This window comes from Etheostoma spectabile, chromosome 15, assembly GCF_008692095.1.
Source record: "Etheostoma spectabile isolate EspeVRDwgs_2016 chromosome 15, UIUC_Espe_1.0, whole genome shotgun sequence".
NCBI lineage: Eukaryota > Metazoa > Chordata > Actinopteri > Perciformes > Percidae > Etheostoma > Etheostoma spectabile.
The window spans coordinates 12,187,296-12,207,966 of NC_045747.1; the positions used below are offsets into that span (position 1 = coordinate 12,187,296).

At 39.2% G+C, this 20,671-nt stretch overlaps 1 protein-coding gene across 3 annotated transcripts in view; it reads left to right on the forward strand.

Annotated features, from left to right (window-relative positions):
• Window positions 1-5,625: 5,625 nt before the first annotated feature.
• The window catches only part of rhbdf1a (rhomboid 5 homolog 1a (Drosophila)), a 29,560-nt gene continuing 14,514 nt past the window's right edge, over window positions 5,626-20,671 (forward strand). The window contains exon 1 of one of the 3 annotated variants that reach the window (XM_032537694.1): window positions 5,626-6,014. The gene's annotated coding sequence lies outside the window, so the exon portion shown is untranslated. The remainder of the gene's footprint in view (window positions 6,015-20,671) is intronic. The other 2 variants (XM_032537693.1, XM_032537695.1) reach the window with 2 other exon arrangements.

Here is a 20,671-nt window from a genome sequence, read left to right on the forward strand (position 1 = left end):
TAGTCATCTGTATCCTCAGTGTTTGTGGGATTCATTATTAATTGACGATTCATGATTCATGAGTCTCTTTTCTTGTTTGCTGCAGAGGTGTGGTGTGTGCTGCACAGGTGGCTGGGTTCTCACTGGGAGGGGGAAACAGGAGGGGTATACCATGAGGGACTACATTCACACATCTGCACAACAGAGACATCATGCTTATGGAGAAACATGTATTTTTCCACATCTGGGATCTCATGCCCACGGGTTTTAACAGAACCATGTTTAAACAGTTTGAGAATACCAGGCATGCATGTGTCTACTGTATGTATGTGCTTTCCTTGTATTTGTAGACCACAGTTTTGTTCTATTATATAGAAAATTTGTGATTTTTTAATTTTTATTTTATTAGGATACCCATTAGCGGATGTGAAACAGCGGCTACTGTTCCTGGGATCCACACAAACAAAACATGGCAACAGGTATAACCAACACATAACAATACATATTCCTCAGGTTTTCCTTGCACCAGCTCTTAATTATGCTGTCATAGTTTTAGACTGCCGGGGGACTTCCTTTGACAAACTGAGCTCCTCTCTCCTCTCTCTTTCCATCTTTGTGCATCTATGTCCCAGAAATGCTTGTCACTAACTTAGCTCTGGGGAGCTTATTCCCCAGAATATGCCCTGCTACGTCCTGCTATGCCCTGCAGTGCCCTGCTACACCATGAACTACCACAACTACTATTTCTAGTCATAGTTCCATTATCTTTATTCATCACATCCCCAACTGGCACCATTAGACACCGCCTTCTAAGAGCCTGGGTCTGTCTGAGGTTTCTTCCTAAAAGGAGTTTTTCCTCACCGCTGTCACACTAAATGCTTGCGCTTGGTGGAATACTGGAATTGTTAGAGTGTGGTCTAGACCTACTCTATAGGTAAAGTGTCTTGGGATAACTCTTACTATGATTTGATACAATAAATAAAATTCAATATATACATACAGTACATTACATTGAATTAATAAGCACTGAATATACAAAAGTGAAATCTTGCAACATATTAGTATACATGTAAATATTCCTATACATAAAAAGTACAACATTTAGTTTAAAATATGGTTACAGGCATAGACTTGTTTTTTAAAGCTTGCTTTATTGGGTGCTTTATTAATGTTTTAACAAAAACCAGGAGTTATGCTGATAGCCTCTTTTCAACTTTCAACCAGGAAAGATTGACATGCATGCTGTTTACATCAGACCTAAGTGTGCATTGAAGGGCAAGACAAGTTGCTCTGTTCTGAGTCAGCTGCAGTTTTCCTTGATCCTTCTTTGCAGCACCTGACTACATACTTGATCAATAGTCTAGATGTGATAAAACTGCATCAGGTGACTTGAGATTTGGGTTTAGTTTCCACCTATTCAACACACTTGAGAAACAGAATCAACTGTGTAGAATCTACTTTTTAAACCTACGAAGTACAGTCAATAAACCATAGTAGTTATTTTAAATCATAGTTTTAAAGCATAAGAAGCACAACAAATAGTCAGTTTGAGAGCTGTTTTAGTAGATCATTAAATTATAAAAACTCAGCCTTCCATTTGTTTGGTTTAATGATTGAGCCTGCACTAAAATATTCAGCCCCCTGACCTTTCTCAGTCTACTCTGATAACAGCTTCCTTGTCTGAGCTCACACCTGTGGCTCTCTGAGGGAACAACCGTTGACTTAGGCAGGGGGAGGATTGTCTGCATGAGCTCACTGGTCTTATCACAAAAACAAGGGAGTAAATCGTGCTCAACATGACCACGCAGTAACAAAAAAACAAACTCCCTCTTTGATTTCTTCAACAGCCTACTTCTGCTGTGGTATTTAGCAGCAGAACAGTTGGTTGCCTTTTGCCGGTAATGCACAGTATGGGGTCTGTCGTTGAATGTAAACCAGCATAAACACTATTTTAACTCAGTGACTTTAGCTCTACCCAACCATTGATTGTGTGATCATAGCTAGTTGCAAAAAAAATCTTAAATTACTAGTATTATATACTATCAATGGACCCCTAAAAGCATCATAAATAACTCACATGCTTGCAGTAGGCTTCTTTGAAATATGTTTTTGGTGTGGTAAACTATGTCACCGTTTACAAGCAAAAACCTCTCTCTTAACCCCAAAAATGATTGTCTCCCTTCCACTTCTCTGCTTGGTTGAGAAAGAGGAAGTCATTTATGGACCATCTGACGATGTCTCTTTGCTTAAACATTACCACTGAGTTCACCCCTTTTATCTGTGTCTGATTGATGGGGCTTCAGTGATCCTTGAGTGCTCCTACAGGTCCTGTGTTGCTTCCTAATTGCTGCCTTTGCCCCAGCTTCAACCCTCCTGAATCCTAAGGAAACAACTTCATGGTATATCAATCAGAGACTACCAGTACGCCACTGAAGGGTCATTACATAGCTGGGTACATGTAAAAGAGTTGATGAAGTCCAATAAACTCCTGTGGTGGATACTGTTTTTTGCCTAGTTTAGGAGCATGTCTGAATTAGCTCGATTTTTTTATTGGGCCTATCAGTCATGCTGGCAGGGACGGGACCTGTAGGTGAAAGATAAAGTGGAGACTTGAGCTGAGAGTAAGCTCTAGCTTTTCATACTGTGAACTACAAACAAGACCAGTTGTGAGAAATGTTGCATGTGTGCCTGCTGTATATTTTGGTTTATTCTCACATTTTAGTCAACGGTCTTGATGAAAAATAAGTTTTGGGATGTTACTTGTTACAAAGATTACTCAATGCTGCAGAGGAAGTGTTACAACATTTCACAACCACACTTTAGACACTTATCATATTGGAAAAACTGTATTTTTCTGCTATTTCAAGTTGATCTGTAAATAATATTATTTAATATAAAACTCAAGCACTCTCATGACCCTTCGTTGTATTAACACAAAACAAATCACCTACCCTGTCTGCTTAAAAATGGGATCAGATTATGTCTTCCTATATTTGAATAGCACAAATTTAAGTGGTGAGTGTCTTCATCAATAAGTACATCAAAGTAACCAAGGAGATTTTTTCCAGGAACCTGAGCAACTTGTGCCTTGAGACTTCATCAGAGGAAAACGGCGCACTTGGTGCCCCTTGTCAGCACCTCAGAAACCTTCTGCTTCCTAACATCCATCATTCTCCTAGAGAATATTCCCAAGTGGATCTGAGCTTTTACTGAAATCGTGATGCACTGTAATGGTCTTTTCATTAGATTGAGCAGCAGCCTGTTTGCTGATGCAGAGTGGCTCCATTTTCTCTAATGAAAACATTCTCTTTTACTTTTTAAGTGTGTGCACTCTTATTATTTCTTTTAACAGATTTAAATAAGATCAACAACCCAGAAATGGAAGCAACTCCTTAGAGAAACATTAACTGTAATACAGGTGAGTTTTTTTTGTAATACAATCAAAATGTTCAAGATATGCAGTCACAGAGATAATTGCTATAAAAATGCCTTTGACTAGGTTTCTTTACATGATCTCACATTTGGGAATGCCAATGAGGTTTGGGTGGGAATTAATGATTAAGACATTACTGTAGAATCCTACGTGACAAGTAGGGGAGGAATCCCAGCAACAATGATGGGGAAAAATTGTTATACCACACACATGAATCTCATTTTTAGTGTGCATTTATTGTAGGTTAATATCTATCTATCTATCTATCTATCTATCTATCTATCTATCTATCTCTCTGTGTGTACATATACTGACATTGACAATCAAATTCTGTGCTATTGCTTTTGAGTTATTGTTATGTTGTTGCATAAATAAGTCTTGACAAACTACAAACTAAACAAGACAAACCAGTAGCAGCAACAAACAAGTATTCAGGCTTAGTTTAATAGGCCTAAGTAAGCCATATTTACATCAGCAGACCCAAACCCCTGGCTTATGTGACCCTGGTGTTATATACTCATGATTTGAAGAGAAAATGTGTGGGATTTATATAAAAGTCAATAGACAATCACTTTCTTCATTGGCTGAAAAATAAAGCATGACTGTATAATTTAACTAAAATGTAATGGAAGCACAGGGTTCATTGATATCATGTGGCGCTTTATGATAATATTCATATCATGTGGCAACATTGCATGATTTGTCTAGGAAAGGACCAAAAATCGGGAAACAACATTAAGGTTTGCATAATAAATTTGTAATAGTTCTTTTACATGTTAACAAAATGTATCACCATCTATTTATCTATATTCATAATTTTGATTGTAAACACAGTTGCAGCTGTAGGCTTGCTGGAATATGATTTTAAGTGGTTACAGATGGTGCTCATCAGTTATTTTAGAAAATTTATCACAAACTAAATACCTAAATTTAAGATGTAAGCCCAGAATAAACATATTTGATGAGTATGCAAAGTGGGGGAGGAGGATCTTACATCTCAAACATCTTTAAATATCTGATGACCCTCAAGTGTGCTGAATGTGATGAGCCTAACCTGAAATGCATCGAGGGAAGTTTATTTTTCTGTACAGTATACACTCATCTATGAAAAAAATCATTTAGTCAGTCACAATTTTGTCATATTTTTGGTCTTTGATTACGACCTTCAAATTAATAAGGTTGTGCAGGTTGGCCCTTTATTGGACAAAGTTCTGAGTGCAAACACTTGCCTTTGTTTACCTTTGTACCAAATGAAGTGCCTTATTGTTTTGTATTGTCTAGGCTCTAAAAGTACCTTCAATTCCTACTGCTGACTGAAAAAATCCAATCTCAAGGTTTTGTTGCACACTTTATTGCTTATGTAATATGTGTAGGGAAATGCAGTGGGGCATACTTCTAAGGCTGTGCTGTTGTGTTTAATAAATAGCCTACAAATAATTAAAATAAGAGCAAACATTTAGAAAATAATAAGAAAAGCAATTCCAATATAATAAATTTTAATCTGCTTTTAAAATCACAAAATAAGAATTATCACCTTTTTGTAATGGTGCATCATCATGGCATGTCACTGAGACTTTTATTTTAAAATCTTCCCATATGTTTTTGTTACAACATGTTGTTTGCTCATTCATATACGCCATAAAACACGCATTAGGCCCATTTTAATAAAATAGGTCTGTGTAGATAACATGTGCAGTGATGACCCAGGCTGAGGATAGGACATACAAAATAAAAGCCGTTTATTTTCACTTAGCCAGTGTGTTTTTTTTACAGTGCTCTAATCTTATTGGTGAAGCAGAAGGGTTAAGTAGCCTTTTAGGTCTTAATTTTATTGACACATTTTTTTTTTTTTACATTATATTCAGTCACTAAGGTGTAGGCTATGTCAGTCTTTAAAAGTAATCCACAACAAATTAAAATATTATCCTTTACCAGTCCTCCCACTGTAGATCCCGAAATGATCATTATAAAAAAAAAAAATGTTGAATTAATAAGGCTACAATTTCAGTATAGTCATTACACATGTAGGCCTACTCTATTTAAACGACATTTTTGGAGGGAATCACTGTAAATGGAGACAACTAAAACCCCGGTTTCAGTCCCCGGACCCAACTCTGACTGAGTATATCGCTTAGTCACCGGAGTTCACCGGGAGAAGCAGCGCCTCCCTGCGTACACACCAATTGGTTAGTGATCTCGACGGGCTTGCCTTCTCCAAGTCTCCAGTCAGGGCGGGGCGGACTCTCCGCCAAACTGAATTAGGCTACAACCGGCAGGAGAAAACTTACCCAGGGTAGATTCATGGAGCAGTGTGGGAATGCTCTGTCCGTAGGTGGGAAGCAAAGAACCGGCAGCTCCATTTCGGCCACACCGCCCTGTGCTGGCTCTGCTGCTGGTGTGATCAAGAGTGACTACATTTAATTCCACGGCACCGGGCTTGGTTTAAGAACATCTGCAGCGTGGAAAAAGAAGCGCGTTTATACCTGCGCCTCTATCAGGATGATGTGACAAATCACCCATCTGCTGCCTGACAGGAAAAAAATCTGTGAAACCGGATTTTATTTTCCACTGCTGGAGATCATCTGAGCTGGTTGTTGTAAGGGTAAGTTGTGTCATTATTTGATGAGTGTGTCCTATGGTCGCCCATACGGAAGGCAGCAGGCGTAGGAAGCGCTCACGCGTCGTGATCGAGGAGGATAAACGAGCTTATAGGCAACCAGTAGATAGAATTATTGGTCAATTGGTCGAAATGGGAATAGGATATACATAGTAAGGATAGCATAATTTAGGTTACAGGGTGCAGTGCCGTTTGCCCCGCTTGTAGTGGAGTTTTCATAGTGAAAGTAGTAGGCTATTTATAGTGCTCATGTAGTAGGCTGTAATTGGGACTACCTTTAGGCCCAATCACCTTTTTTTAAAACAAAGTGTGAAACATTTAAGAGATGGTGATATGTGAAATTGCCCTCATATCCAAAATGAGCCACAGGCTAAGAAGCTAAATTGCTTTTATTTTTTAATTAAACTTTGCCAAATTCAGGAGAGATTACTTTCATTAGAAACAAGTTTCGGCAACAAAATCTTATGTGACTGGAGGCTGATGGAAGATTGCTCGGCTTAATTGTAATTTTGTTCAATGAACTGTAGGCTACCTAAATTACCATGTTGTTGACTAATCATGCAAGACATCATGCATAAAGTCACACCATGATGACCTCACTTATCCTTCTCCCAGCCCTTCTCCTTCTCCTGCTTATTATCAGCACCATCACCATCATGTTCATCAAAGGCAATCATGAATGTTTATGCATGTTTCTTTAAATCAACAAATAGCAGCACCACACATTTGCTTTGCTATTGATGACTACACACAAATGTTACATAATTTATGATGAAAAGAGCAGCAGACAGCATGCACTTCTCATATCATCTCCCTGCACTCAAACCCTTTAAACCTGAAAATATTATTTCTTCCTGTTTTCTTCCAAATTGTGGCTTTCATGAGGCACTAACACATGTTGACTCAAAGTGACTCATGGCAGACAGTGACAGAAGGGCACAAATTCCATAAAATCATACAAATGGAGGGGCCAACTAAATGTCTAGATGTAACTTGTCAGAGGTTGAAAGCTCCAGTCAGCTCACATATTAACGAATTGCAAACTTGTTGACATCAGAAAGGTTACACGCTCCAATGTCCTACAATACCTGGGCAGACTGAAGTGAAACCATAGACATACTGTATTAGAAACTGCTGAGTTATTTTGGCAGACAGGACATAGGAGCACATGGCCTGGTTTGTGTGCCTAGTGTTCCTGAAACTTTATCGCAAGGAGGGAGGCGGATCATGGCTCGGATGATGTAATCACACCAATAAAGCAGGGCTCTGATGTGTGATAGTGGCAGTCATGCTCACCCTCTGTATCTGATCCAACTGGACCCCAGAGAGAGTTTTCCCAATGTGTGTGTGTGTTTGGATGTTTATGTGGGTGCATGTGGGTATGTGATACTTGGAGGGAGCTGGGAGTAGCTCTGCTGAGGCAGGTGGACCATCCAGACTGGTCTGTGTTGACGAGCTGGTATGTGAGTTTTCCAGGGGGCTGTTTAGGGGGCTACACTGTAGTCATGCCTGCATGACTCATGGCGCGGTATCTGTCTGTCTGTCAGTCTGGCCAAGTGCACAATCATGTACAACCGCTTCATAGTGTTGCCTTCAAAAGAGCTACAGATACAGAGCATGATTTTATCAACCTTTATGCATTGCCATTCTTTAATAGATATTTATTTCCATACATCTCAAAGCATGCATCACTACGCAATAGCACCATAGTGATGTTTTTCACATGTGGCCTAATGGCTTCAAGATGATGCATCTGGGGCATTTCCGTCAGAATTGAATCTCTTTTTGACCTCACCCTTTAAGAATGTGTGTGGTTTTTTTTTATATGTTATATATTGTTATAGAGTATACACTCCTTTACGTCTCCTAAAGTTTTCATGTTGTGCCCGCTATTGGTTGAGTAACAGCAGACTTCAGAGTGTATGGTGGGTAGGTTAGTCTACCACATGGATCCTTAATTAAATAAATATTTAAGTGCGGTTGTTATATTCATTTTTTGCAAATTCAGATTTAAGGACAAGGATTTATTTATTTATTATGGACCAAAAGTAGCTGTTGATTAATCAAAATACCATACTGAAATGTTTATTTTTTTAGACATCTTTGTCTTTAGGCAGGGTGATTATTCAACATGGGTCAACTTTGAGGGTTCCCGTTTCCTGAATTGTTGGTCATTCTGGTTAATCAAACCACGTTTTACCACTCTCTCTCATATAGGTTAACATGCAGGAAAATTTTTGTTTAAATCCAGAAGTCAGAAAGTGGTTTGATTTCTGAGGCAATGCTCTACCTTCAACCAGGACGTCATTTAGCTAAAAATGGTCTTTCTTTGTCAGATGACGCCCAACTACAAAGCAGCGATAGATTTCTTGGAAAAAGCCCTCTGAAATCTGCCTATTCCCGAACATGGTTGTACTCTCTGTGATTGTTGTCATTTTCTTCAGTCTCCGGACACAGTTCGCTCTGAGTTCAGGCGAAATGAGCGTCACAGTTGAACAGTCCCATGTGTGCAGAGCACATGCTTCTCTAAATACCCTTAGGCTCTTTCTTCAACAAACACATCAGTATCACGAGTCAAAAGTTTGTTCACTTGAGAATCCTGTTTTTGGGTGCAACCTGAAGTTTACATTTATTACCAACCAGGTAAAGTTTCTCTGACCACATGTTAAACGAATAGTAATAAATAATATGAAAGCGAGCCAAAGTCACGCTCTTCTACTTCTACACGGGACCTATCTTTCGAAAAAATTTGAACAGGAGTCAGTGAGAGATAATATTTTTTATTTGGTCTGGTTCCAATTGTGCCATGCATTTCACAAATTATGTGTGTAAATTTAAAAGATAATTTTACATGTAAAGAGATAAAAGATTTGACGTAAAGAAGTTTAACAACATTAGGTTTTATGTGAGATTACTTAGTGACACTTGTCTCGAACGATATACAGCATGTCACCAGATCAATATTGTTGAGCTTTACCGTCTTCTTCCAAGACGAAGGCAGAAGTATCAAAAGAGGTGAAAACCATTATAAATCGGGTCATGTTGAGAGCTGCAGCTACTCAAAGGGAGTGGAGGGAAAATGTGGTGACGTCAAGTAAGTGACTTGGATTTGTAGTCTGTCTAATTACGTATTTTCCCATAGCATTTTACTTAACTGTCCTGCAACAACTTAACTGTCCTGACATTCTTGACATATGAAATCATTTTTTATTTTGAAAAACAGCATAGTGTAATCCAAGGCACAAGTCAATCGGGACCAGAAAATAGTTTGTCTTTCGCCATTGACCATCGTTCATTTTTTTTCAGAAGATAGGTACCATTGAGGAAAACGGATTGGGTGGGAATTTGGCTCTCTATGGTATAACATACTGTATTCAGTCTGTCTCTTTCTGTATTATTTAATAGGCATTTCCATAAATGAGTCCACTATATGGATATCTGTCCTTTAGGAATAATCTCATGATTCTGCATGCTTTTCATATAAGGATTTCACATGTTCACATTCTGCTAAACCCTGACAGGATGCTGATTGTCACATAATGTTCCCTTAAAGGATAATTCCGGCCAATGTTTATGTTAATCTTGATCGCTATAAATATGTGAGTACTTTTGATTGAAAAAAACCCGACCTGAATCGGTGCAGGCAACACTGAGTAGCTGCAGCTTTGTGTACACGTTTCCACTAAGCTAAAACGGCTGTTAACGGGGCAAGTTTTAGAGTACCTTTGTGCCTCTTAACAGACACACAATGCAATAATATGTCTGTATAACATGAATAGGGCCCTTACGTGACAACAAGATGCGTTTTTCAAGTCAGACATTGTTTTAATTGACCTACCCTGTGTTGATCTTGCCGGTGGGTAGCTTGCTTGCATTAATTGCATTGTGGTTCTGTTAAGAGGCACAAAGGCACTCTAAAACTTGCCCCGTTAACAGTCGTTTTAGCTCAGTCAAAGCTTGTACACCTAGCTGCGGCTACTAAGTGTTGCCTGCACCGATTCAGATCGGGGTTTTTTCAATCAAAAGCACTTGCATATTTATAGCGATCAAGATTAACATAAACATTGGTCGGATTTCGCTTTTAAGCAGTGTTTTTAAAATTCCAAACCATGTAACTATATCATTTAATATTCCGTATCTCCTTATTCTAGTTTTCCAACTCTTCAGTGAGCCTAAATGATTCTTTCTTTATAAAATATATCAAAACACAAGAAACCATATTTTTTGTGAAAACTGCTACAGTGGTTGGTTGATTTGTAAATATGGGGCATGGCAGCAGTATCTGGAGAGGTCAAACATGTTAACCAACTTGTTCTGCTACTTTGGAGACAATACGCATGCTTTCTTGCTAAATATTTTGGATACAACTGCTACCACAACTGAGCTCAAACAGACAGCATTAAAAGCATGTCAGGTATGTTTTTACAGGGGATTGATGGCAAGAGGTCCCACAGGCAGTGTTTGATCTAGTTCTCGCTGGTGCTTGCTCTGCTCGTACCTTTTTTTACTTTGATGTGGTTACAGTTTTGACTAAGTTTTCAGCCGCTTGAACAGTGATTTGTCTCGTGTGTCAAATAATGTGGTATTTGTGGAAAAACAGAAACCGTAGTGTGTCTCTTGTGTCCGTAATGCATTTGCTTTATGGAATGTAAGCACATTTGGCCTTATTATCAGAGGGAAAAAACGTGCTTTTGTGGTGCATTGGTTTGAATTATACAGGACATGTAGTGTGTTTGTTGCTCATACAGATTTTCATCTTATAGCTGCTTGTTTGCTTGCAAGCTTCCCCTGTTGATTGCTCTGTTGTGTGACTCACAGCCATTGAATCACATTTTTCCCATCCTATGACATCTTGGAGGTGGCATGATGCAGCGGCAGCTATGACGGAGAAGTCAGTTGTGATGTAATGCTGTAATGCAGCAACAGGGCTATTTCAGGTCTACCTGTGAGCCTCCAAGGCCTCCCAACCCTGCCCTTCTCTCAGTCAGCACTTCATCTGTCATGAGCCAGATGGCCATACATGAACCAGCATTCACAGAATTTACTAGAAACCTTTGATGCACAGGTTTGGAGAAAACTGGAGGCATGACTTAACTGAAAATACAAGTTATTATGAATTGTTTTTACAGTTATTAGGTTCAGGCCAATATTAGGCTGTAGCTGAGATGAAAACATCTAGTTTGGTTGTTTTTAGGGAGTTTTTGTACCCGTAGCTTGGCTTCTCACCGCCATGTTGTCTGAGGCTGGTTAACCTCAGGACAGTGCTCATTTTCAGGGCTGTGGGAATTTTTCCCAGTAGGCTAGCACTTGACAAGCAGCGATAGGTCCTTGAACTTTGATCTACCTCTTTAAGCGTGGAGAACTCTTTGAGGGTGTGTCCACAGATAACTCAATGAATATCTTTCTTCACCTAGTGCCTCAAGACTGGAATATATATGTCAAATATGTGTAGTCTTACCATTAGAGATGGGTTGTCCTGCTTGAGTGAAAAAAGCTACCTAAAGAGACAGTGCAAGTACACTGGGTTTTTCAAATTCTGCCAACCCAAAGGTTCTTGGTTTGTCCTCGTAAATGAATGTTTTAATTGATTAAGCATTTAGTTACAACCTTTAAAACCTTTCTAAAATTTAATTTTTTTACAGAAGAGTTAGATGGACCAAAACTTAATATTCAAAATACATCCAGAAAATGTTTGTGTTTTTTCTTGCTAATTCACATCAAATGCTGTAATGACAACACTGTGTTGTATTCTGTTTACTTTTTCTCAGACCATTGTTAGGCCAGAAACCCACTCAAGGAACACAATATCCCAGTACTTTTACAACAGCAATGAGGGTGCAGTTTGAAATAGGATAACCACCCCCCCTCCTCTATCTTTGGAACATTCGGTCGTCGTAGGCTGTGAATCCTGATTGTATACCAGACTGCTAAACTCAAGTTGACTGTTCCCTGAATGGAGCTGCACACATGCAGTTAAATCTGGACAGTTTCAACAGTCCCACCAACATCACATACCATGCGTCAAACTCACTGCAGCAACTTTCCCAGAAATGAGGGTGTGTTTTGGAATCCTCTGTGACTTTTCTTTTACTGGCTTTTTTCAGAAGAGGTGGATCTTAGTCGGTTTGAATGCTCTTTTTTGACTGAACTTCAACCATTTAAGTGTTGAAATATGAGTGTTTTCATTGTGACTGGCATTACCTAAAGTATGCCCATGGTGGATCTTAAAGGTGCAATATGGAATATGGACAGCTAGTGTTTAAAATAGTTACTGCAGTACAAATTCAAAATACTTGAGCAAGTTGTCTTCCCTGCCCCCTCCTCTCCAGACTCGAAGTTCACATTGGTTGCCAGGCTTAGACCTTAGCATCTGACAATGCTGCTAGACGCTTGTCTCACATAGGCAGACATTACTCCACAGCAAAGCGGAGTAGCTAACCTACTGGCTTAGAATTATGGACATAATTGCTAAACACACTGCAAAGTCAAGGTCATCTCTTCCTGATTTACAGTTCCCCTCTTTTTCTTTAAATAACACACCATTGTCAACTACGGCCACTTAACAAGCTACACGTTAGATTTTGGTTAAAGGTGCTCTAAGCAATGTCACACATTTTTGTCACATACAGCAAACATCTCCTCACTATCCGGTAGCTGCCTGTCCCCAGAAAAAACTGATAAAAAGGTCTCTGTAGACAGCCCAGGCTCCACAAACGGCAAAAAGGAGCTGGTTGAGCCATCACCGCAGCAGCGTTAGCACGTATGCTACTTCCACAATGCACTTTCATGACTCAACCAACTCCTTCTTGTTGGTTATAGGCTGGAACACTGTTTGTTATGGTTCGTGATGCAGGTTGGCCCAGTTTGTTTTTGTTGTCGCTTGTGGAGCCTGGGCTGTCTACAGGGTGTGAGAGTGTGTACAGAGTGCGGATAGTGCAAGAGATGTTTTCTGTACTGTATGTGACAAAAAAAAGCCTAAAAAACATGTGACCTCACTTAGAGCACCTGTTGGACTGTGTTCACCAAGCCAGATGCAATTGGTATATTATCAGATACATATACCTGATCCCGTACATCTTTGTTTCTACCGCCTCTGCTTCTCTTCACACCCATGCCAACTTTTCCTTCCATTTGCCAGTTGAAAGAGCTTGTAATGCCTCTTGCCAAGGAAAATGATGTAAAGCCTCTCATTTATGGTGCCCAGTTGATCACGCCCAGTTATAGTGAAGGCATCATGCTGGAAGCATAATATGTGGTAAAGCATATTCACTCAGAACTCGGCAAACACAAACATGAACAGTAATTTATTCCTGGATGCTGTCAGGGTTTGTACTCCTACTGTGGGAAGTTTTTCTTTTCTTGTTTCACTTCTCTCGTCTTTTCTGAACTAGACATTCTGTCTCCTCACCAATATTGCATTTCCTGAACATTTGTAAGCAAGTAAGTAACTGAATATTTGTCACTCTTACATGACAATATTTGCTTGTTGTCAAGCCATGACCAGAGTAAGCAAGCTTTCCTACATGTGTGTATGTGACCTGTGGGGAAGACTGACTTTAGTTTATAACAAGAGTCAGTGTGTTTTCTTCAGTTAAATTAGGACTGAGGAGGCCTCCCCCTCACTTGGGCTGTGACTCTCCCACAGGACCTGCCCCAGCCTTCCCAGTTTTCCTGTGCTTTTGTCGGGACTTTTCCACTGATCTCTTGGCCCAGCTGCATGGCTTCATTCGTCCTCCTTCCTCCCCCATAATCCTTGCTTTTACATCTCCCTGATCCCAGCTCGGAGACCCTGGCCTCACCTCTGGGTGTTCCCCTGGGTGCCCCCTCACTTCCTCAGAGCAGCCTATAACAGAGGCTGTGGAATTTCTAATGGAAGTGAAATAACACTAAACAGAAATTCTGCTATTTTACCCTTTAGTCTGAAATATCCAATTGTTTAGGAAAAAAACAAAAGAGATTAAATTGTATAACATGATTTTGATGCTTATATGAATTAGTGTGTCTAATGCAGCCAGTCAGAATCCAGTGCAATTCAAGCCAAATATTTATGTTCAGAGAAACACATGTATCTGTGAATGTTCTTATTTATCTGAAAGGTCTTTCTGAGAACTGTCTTTTGAAAACCAGTCATAGAAATGTGCCGCTTTGATGAGTGATTCCCACTTGCTTTAACACAGACCCAAATCTCACCTCACATTTATCTGAATCATAGCTTCACCATCTACGTTATTCACAGCCATTTATGTCCCCCCACAATGGCTGAGTAACTGTCAGACCAACATATTTCTCCTGTGGTTTGGAAATGTTGGGGACTATATCAGAAATACACTGTTGGTGTACTGCATTTTATTTCTTTTCTACACAATAGTTTTAGTAGAGGGTAGTTTGTAGTTGATTTATGTGGGATTGATTTGTGTGCTCTTCCCACCACATGCAGCGCTGGGAACTAGAGCTCATACGGTAGCTTCGAGTAAGCACTTATCTGTTGGTCAAACTTGATCTTCCATAAGTAATTCCCAATCAGATAAACTTAATTTTAATGATGATGAAAGAGATTCATCGTCATCCCAAACAGAAAATCTGGCTCTATGTGACAATGATATGTGACACTAAATATGCAAAACGAAGTTGCTGGCACAACAACCTTAAGTGAAATTCCCTAGCCTTCATTTGACTGTAAACTCTGGCTATAAAAATATAGACACTGCACAGTCGCCCACATGTGTACACTCATAACTTGCGCTGGTGAAATCAATGCAGTCAATAATCTGTACTCTGGGCTGTAACGGGTCAGCAAATCTTTCATATTTTAATATTAGATTGAATGATTAATTACCTTGACCATGACTAGTAAGTGTTGCCATGGTATAGGTACTGTGTATTTACAGTACCTCGGCTGTGTATTTATTTAAGTGTTTTTTTTAATCTCACAATCCTTGATATTGGTCTTCTTCCTCTCTTGTAGAGATTTTTTTAGAGACAATTAGCAGCGATTTTGGACTTGGAAGTAATTCATTGAAGAGGGGTTCCCAACTTGTTCACTTCTCTTTGAACAATTTTGAGAAAAAAGTACCTGTGTACTATATTGTTAATTAAAAATGTTTGCCATATTAATTACGTTTTAATCATATCCTGAAGATATTTACTGAGTAATATGTTGGTCCACAGATTTTGAAGTGGAATCAAAGTGTTTTGGAAAATTTAATTAGGCAATATGTCAACTTCTAAAGTCTATTATCATCATGCTGTGGATTACTTTGTCATTTGAAAAGCTACATTTTATAGTAATAGTAATTTAATAAGAAATCCATAATTCCTTATTGCCTTTGGAAACCCCTTTAACCGCCAACTTAGGGGTTGACTTTGTAGAGTTCTGTGTCATGAAAAACCAGACAGGCAATCTCTCCTCTGCTTGAATACATGCTAATATTGCTAATTCCCTTTGTGCCAGTGCTACAGGCCACACATCATCTGCTCTCTTCAATAGAAGTGTCAGCTTCAATGTCACACTACATACACACAGATCTCTGACTTTGGCAGCTCTGCGTCAGGCCGGAGTGGGCTGCTGGCCTGACTGAACAAGCCTAAGGCCTAACATCAGCATACAGTGGCATATGCTTCATCATGTACAGGGATGGGATGTGTATGTTTACACATGTAATGTGGATGTGTTCCTGTGCATGTGAGCAAGTGTATGTTGTTTCCGTGGTTGTGTTGACCGGACACCGGGAATGCGCCCAGTCTGCAGTGTGTTTCCTGCCTTCATTTTGCACGTCTCCCCCTTCTCTGCTCTGCACTTCCTTCCTTCCCTGCACTCCTCTGTAAAATAAGCAGTAACCTGACCTCTCTCCATGCTGGTGGTCTCCCACAGAGGATGTGAGATGACAGAGCCGATGGCTCTCCTTTGTGAAGTATTTTTAATCCTGGTGATTGATTAGATCACAAAGATAAACATAAACAGTTGTGATAGCATGGCACTGTGCTGTGTTTTCTCTGTTTTTATGAATTGATGCTTACCTTAGATATACTGTAGCTTTTGTCCATTAACCATACACGCCAATACAACGTCTCTGCTAAACTATAATGGAGTTCACTCGTCTTGCGCCTCACTCTGAGAAATTATTTCAGCTGGGAATTTGCTTAGTGCGCCATTTCCAATGATTGAGGAATGAAAACTTCATCTTGCTCTTGCTTTTTTTGACTACGATCCGGCTGCACAATGACCCTTGTTCAGCCCAGTCCACATCAGGCCATACAATGCAGCTTTTTGTAGGCTTGATTCAGGCTGATATCATGCTGGAAACTATTTAGATGGGGATCACATGTTGTTAGGGCACGCTGTTCATGAGATTCTCCTCTTACTCACTTAAAGAGAGAATGTCAAACCTCCCGTAGACAATGAGGTGATTGTACTTTCAGGACACTTTTGGGAGAACCGGGCGCTGCAAGAAAGATACTTCCCTTTGTTGTCTAAAGCGCCTTCCCATAGTAAGCCATCCATCTAAGATGTTGCATCAAATCAGGGCAGATTAAGGGTTGAGAAATAAACACATTCTCACTCCCATCTTGTTAAACATGGACACTTGGTCAGGTGCCTTTGTTGTTTTTATTAACGCTAAAAGTATCCTTTATCGTCATGTAACACGCTTTACCTAAACACACTTAGTCGGGATTATTGGCGCCCCATCTGTCCAAACCTCCGTATTTTATGCGTTCGGATTGAGAACGGATTGGAGAAATACACTACAATATTGTCAGAAAGTCTGATGCTCATGTTATTGATCTCCTGATGATAGCGAGTAGTGGAAATAGTGGAGATCTTTGACATTTAGCTTTGACAAAGGCTTATTTTGGTCTGGTTTGACAGCTCAGCTAATTTGGAAATTTAATATGGAAATGAAAGCATTTTCATGATTTGGAAAATTCATCCAAATGAATGAGTTGTTGTTTTAATTAAATCATATTAATTCCCTTATTATTCATTCCTGGTAATATGCAAACATAATCTTCTAATCACTCTAAATGCTTTGTGGGGAATAAACTATAGTATTATACCTTAGATATGTTGCAGCGCCAGATGTGCAACTGCAGCCATATTTTTAATTGGACACTGTAGCGGTTGGTTTTGAACATCTACCACAGTTCTCTTTTAGCCTCTGAGTATGACTGTCTTGTTGAATTTCATTAACTGTCCGTGTTTGTCATGCGCATACTCTTTTTAAGCTCAGTGTGGAGTTGTACAGTAGGTTTCAGGGGCTGCTAGATTTCCCACTCTGTGTTAGGCACCAAGCTTACTTGTAGGGTGCAGCTGGAGATACAGTAAATGAAGAAAAGCTTCAACGGTATACAAAGAGTTTTCAGGTCTGGTTGCTGGAGTCCCAGCCTAAAACTCACTTCCTATCAACTGCTCCATCCCAAAGTGGTGAAGATCATTTAACTGTGAGCCGATTCAATAGGGAGTTACCTGATCTAACTGAAGTGGTTGTGAAATATTCACACAACTCCCTTGTTATTGTATAAAATCATATTTAGTTGTGTTGGTTTGTGGGGTATATATAGCCCACATATAGGGAGTCTTTAATTTAACCAGGTATGTCGATTGAGAACAAATTCTCATTTGCAACGACGACCTGGCCATGACAGATGTCTAAGTAGTATTGCAGTAACACAATACAATACAATAGTCCAAGTAAAATACTTGTAACACTAGTGTACTACAGAGTCTATATACCGTTTGTGCAAATGGAATAGTGCAAAAGAGCATTAAACAAATATTAAACAGATATGACAACAGTGCAGGTGAGAATGGGCCACTATGCAACAGAGCTTTTTCCTCAATATTAGAGACATAAACACGGCTCTGAACTGAGACATGACACAGATTTACCAAGTGAACCTTATTTTTCCACAGAAGTGAAGACAAGCCTTTACTATCTGTTGTGAGCTAAAACAGGCCCGTTACCAATCCTGAGAACAGAGATGCTGTAACTAAGGGGACTTGGCCATGTGGCCAGCAGCTAAAGTACCAAGTATGCAGTAAATAATTCACCTGTGCAGAATGACTAAATAATTCAAGAGCTGAATTAGCCACGCATGTAATAATGTTTCACCTTTACAGCAAAAAGTAGAAAAACTTTGTTCTAGGCAGAGCTCATATTCAGTCCGCTGTTTGTCGACACACCAAGATAAGTAATTGTATATCTTGGTTCCTGTGTACTCTTAACACATCTCACCTCTCTTTTATATTGATTTCCTGTGCAGGATATTGCTGCCCATAGAAAAGCTGGGGATTGTGCTAATAAAATAAGCCAGCACAATTTTCTAGGACCATCTTTCGCCTATACATCAGGCTTTGTTGGGGAGGACAAGAAATGAAGCAGACAGGCAGTAAGATGGTGAATACAGATATTGCTTCTGGTGGTTGTTACTTCTTGCACAGAGATAAATAAACACATCCAGTTCCATTAAACTAGTTTGATGTGCACAGCTTTTGAGAGGTGTTGTCGCGCTTTTTTTTAACAGAAAACAGCCCACTGCCTAGAGATATGGAGCAGGATGTTTTTCATGTTGGTCTACAGTTTTATCCAGACGTACATTTGCTATTGAGCTCTATAAATATACCACATGCACACGATCCGCTGTTAGGAGGCCATTTATACTTTCATGAGCTATTCATATCTCTGGCACTTGATCCTGTCATTTAGTAAACACTGTTATGACAGTGGGGGAGCCTGGCAATAGACCCAATGCAGATCTGTCAGTCCAGACTCAAATCACAGAGACTAAAAGGTTAAGTCTCCATTGTAAAAGCCCACCGATTGGTGACAGCCTGAGCTAAAGATCAGCGGAAAAACATGAGAAAAGGCATGAGCTGCTCCCCCCTTCCATGCTGGGTCTGTCAGCCATGACCACCCTCAGCCACTGACTTTGCCTGTCACAGTAGCCCCACCTGCCCACCATGCCTGCCCCTCAGCTAGCTGTGACACTTGATCTCAGGGTCAGCTGCGACAGATATTTCTGCTGTCTCTCTGTGTGTGTTTTTTAATGTCGTAAGGGCTGGTTTGGTGTGACAGCATGTCACATGTCACTAGGGTCAATTCAGATGACTGCAGCTTTACTGGTGCTCAGTTGCACTTCACTCTCTGGCCTGCGGCTGTTTTTTGCGGAGTATTTTCTTCCTTGTAAGATGGGCAGAAACAGAGAGCTCAGTTTTATTTTTGTTGAAGATTTTTGTTAAATATGTTAAAGTCACACAGCTTCCATGCTTGCCACAGCAGCCAGGAATGAAAAGACTTATTAGAGAAATGCTCAAATTACTTTAATTACTATAATCATAGATGTAACTCTGAATCCAAATTAACTTTGGTTATGTCACCTTGCATTAAAACCCGCTATTGCATGAATTATTTTTTAAACGTGGTAAAAATGTTTCGATGTGTTTTTATTACTCCAGGATGCTTAAATAATGCAATTGCAAAAAATCCATTATTTCCTTAAAAACATGCTTTTATTGAAAGAATTACCAAACAAATTCAACTTATGTGTATCAACATGTATAGCCCAATGTGTTCACAGTCAAATTAGTTTAGTTTTAATTGTAGGTTTTGATCATTATTAATAATAACACTGTAATAAGTCTGTCATATACACCTGAAAGAAGACACACGGATACAATTTACTTGATTAGGGGCAAAATAAGCGCAACACACTGACTAAACTTACAATTACTGAACTATATGGCCACTGAAAACATATTTCCGATATACATAAAGTTCCTTTAGGAAATCCCTATTTAGACTAGAAGGGTAAATTGACTATAAATGTCAGTGGACCAACTGATAATTTGAGTGAGCCAACATGATATCCTTTGGAATAACTCATTTTTATTGGTGAGAAATTAATTTACATTAGTGTGTAATTAATAATTTAGATAATATATTAATTACAAAATGGCTGGAATAACATAATATAAATACATTTTATGTTTTTCTTTTAAAATATTATAAATAATTGCAAACATAGTGTTAGAGTAGCCTAAAGTTATAGTAATTCATTCTGAGCCCATTAGGCTAAATGTACACATTTCACTTCAATATTTGCATAATGTTGCCATATGGCAACAAATTAATTTTAGCCTTTTACAGAAAAAATATAACATTTTAACTGGTTTAAATGATGAAAAATTAAAGTTTACTTATTCCAGATAACAGTTGATTTTTTTTTTCAAAGAAATGCTTCTAAAATTTAGAATTTAGAACAAGTACATTTTGGCTGATCCTGGAACGTGATCTTTAGTGTGGCACATGTCCGGAAAAGGAGCGGGGAACAATTAAACACAATTAAACAAAAAACAATGCATTTTACATGGTTTATTGTGAAAAACACAAAGAAAAAGAATTTGTTGCCATATGGCAACAACATGCAATAGAGGGTTAATGTTGGCTCTGCAGTATAAGACAAATTTATTTGAGTGCCTAGTTTCTGTCTCAGTTTTTGTTTCAGTATTGCTTTGTAGTTGGGGGGTGGCAGTAGCTCAGTCCATAGGGAGTTGGGTTGGGGAAGCGGAGGGTCACTCGTTCAATTCCCCGTACGGAGCAAAGTATGGAGTGTGAACTGGTAGCTTGAGAGATGCCAGTTCACCT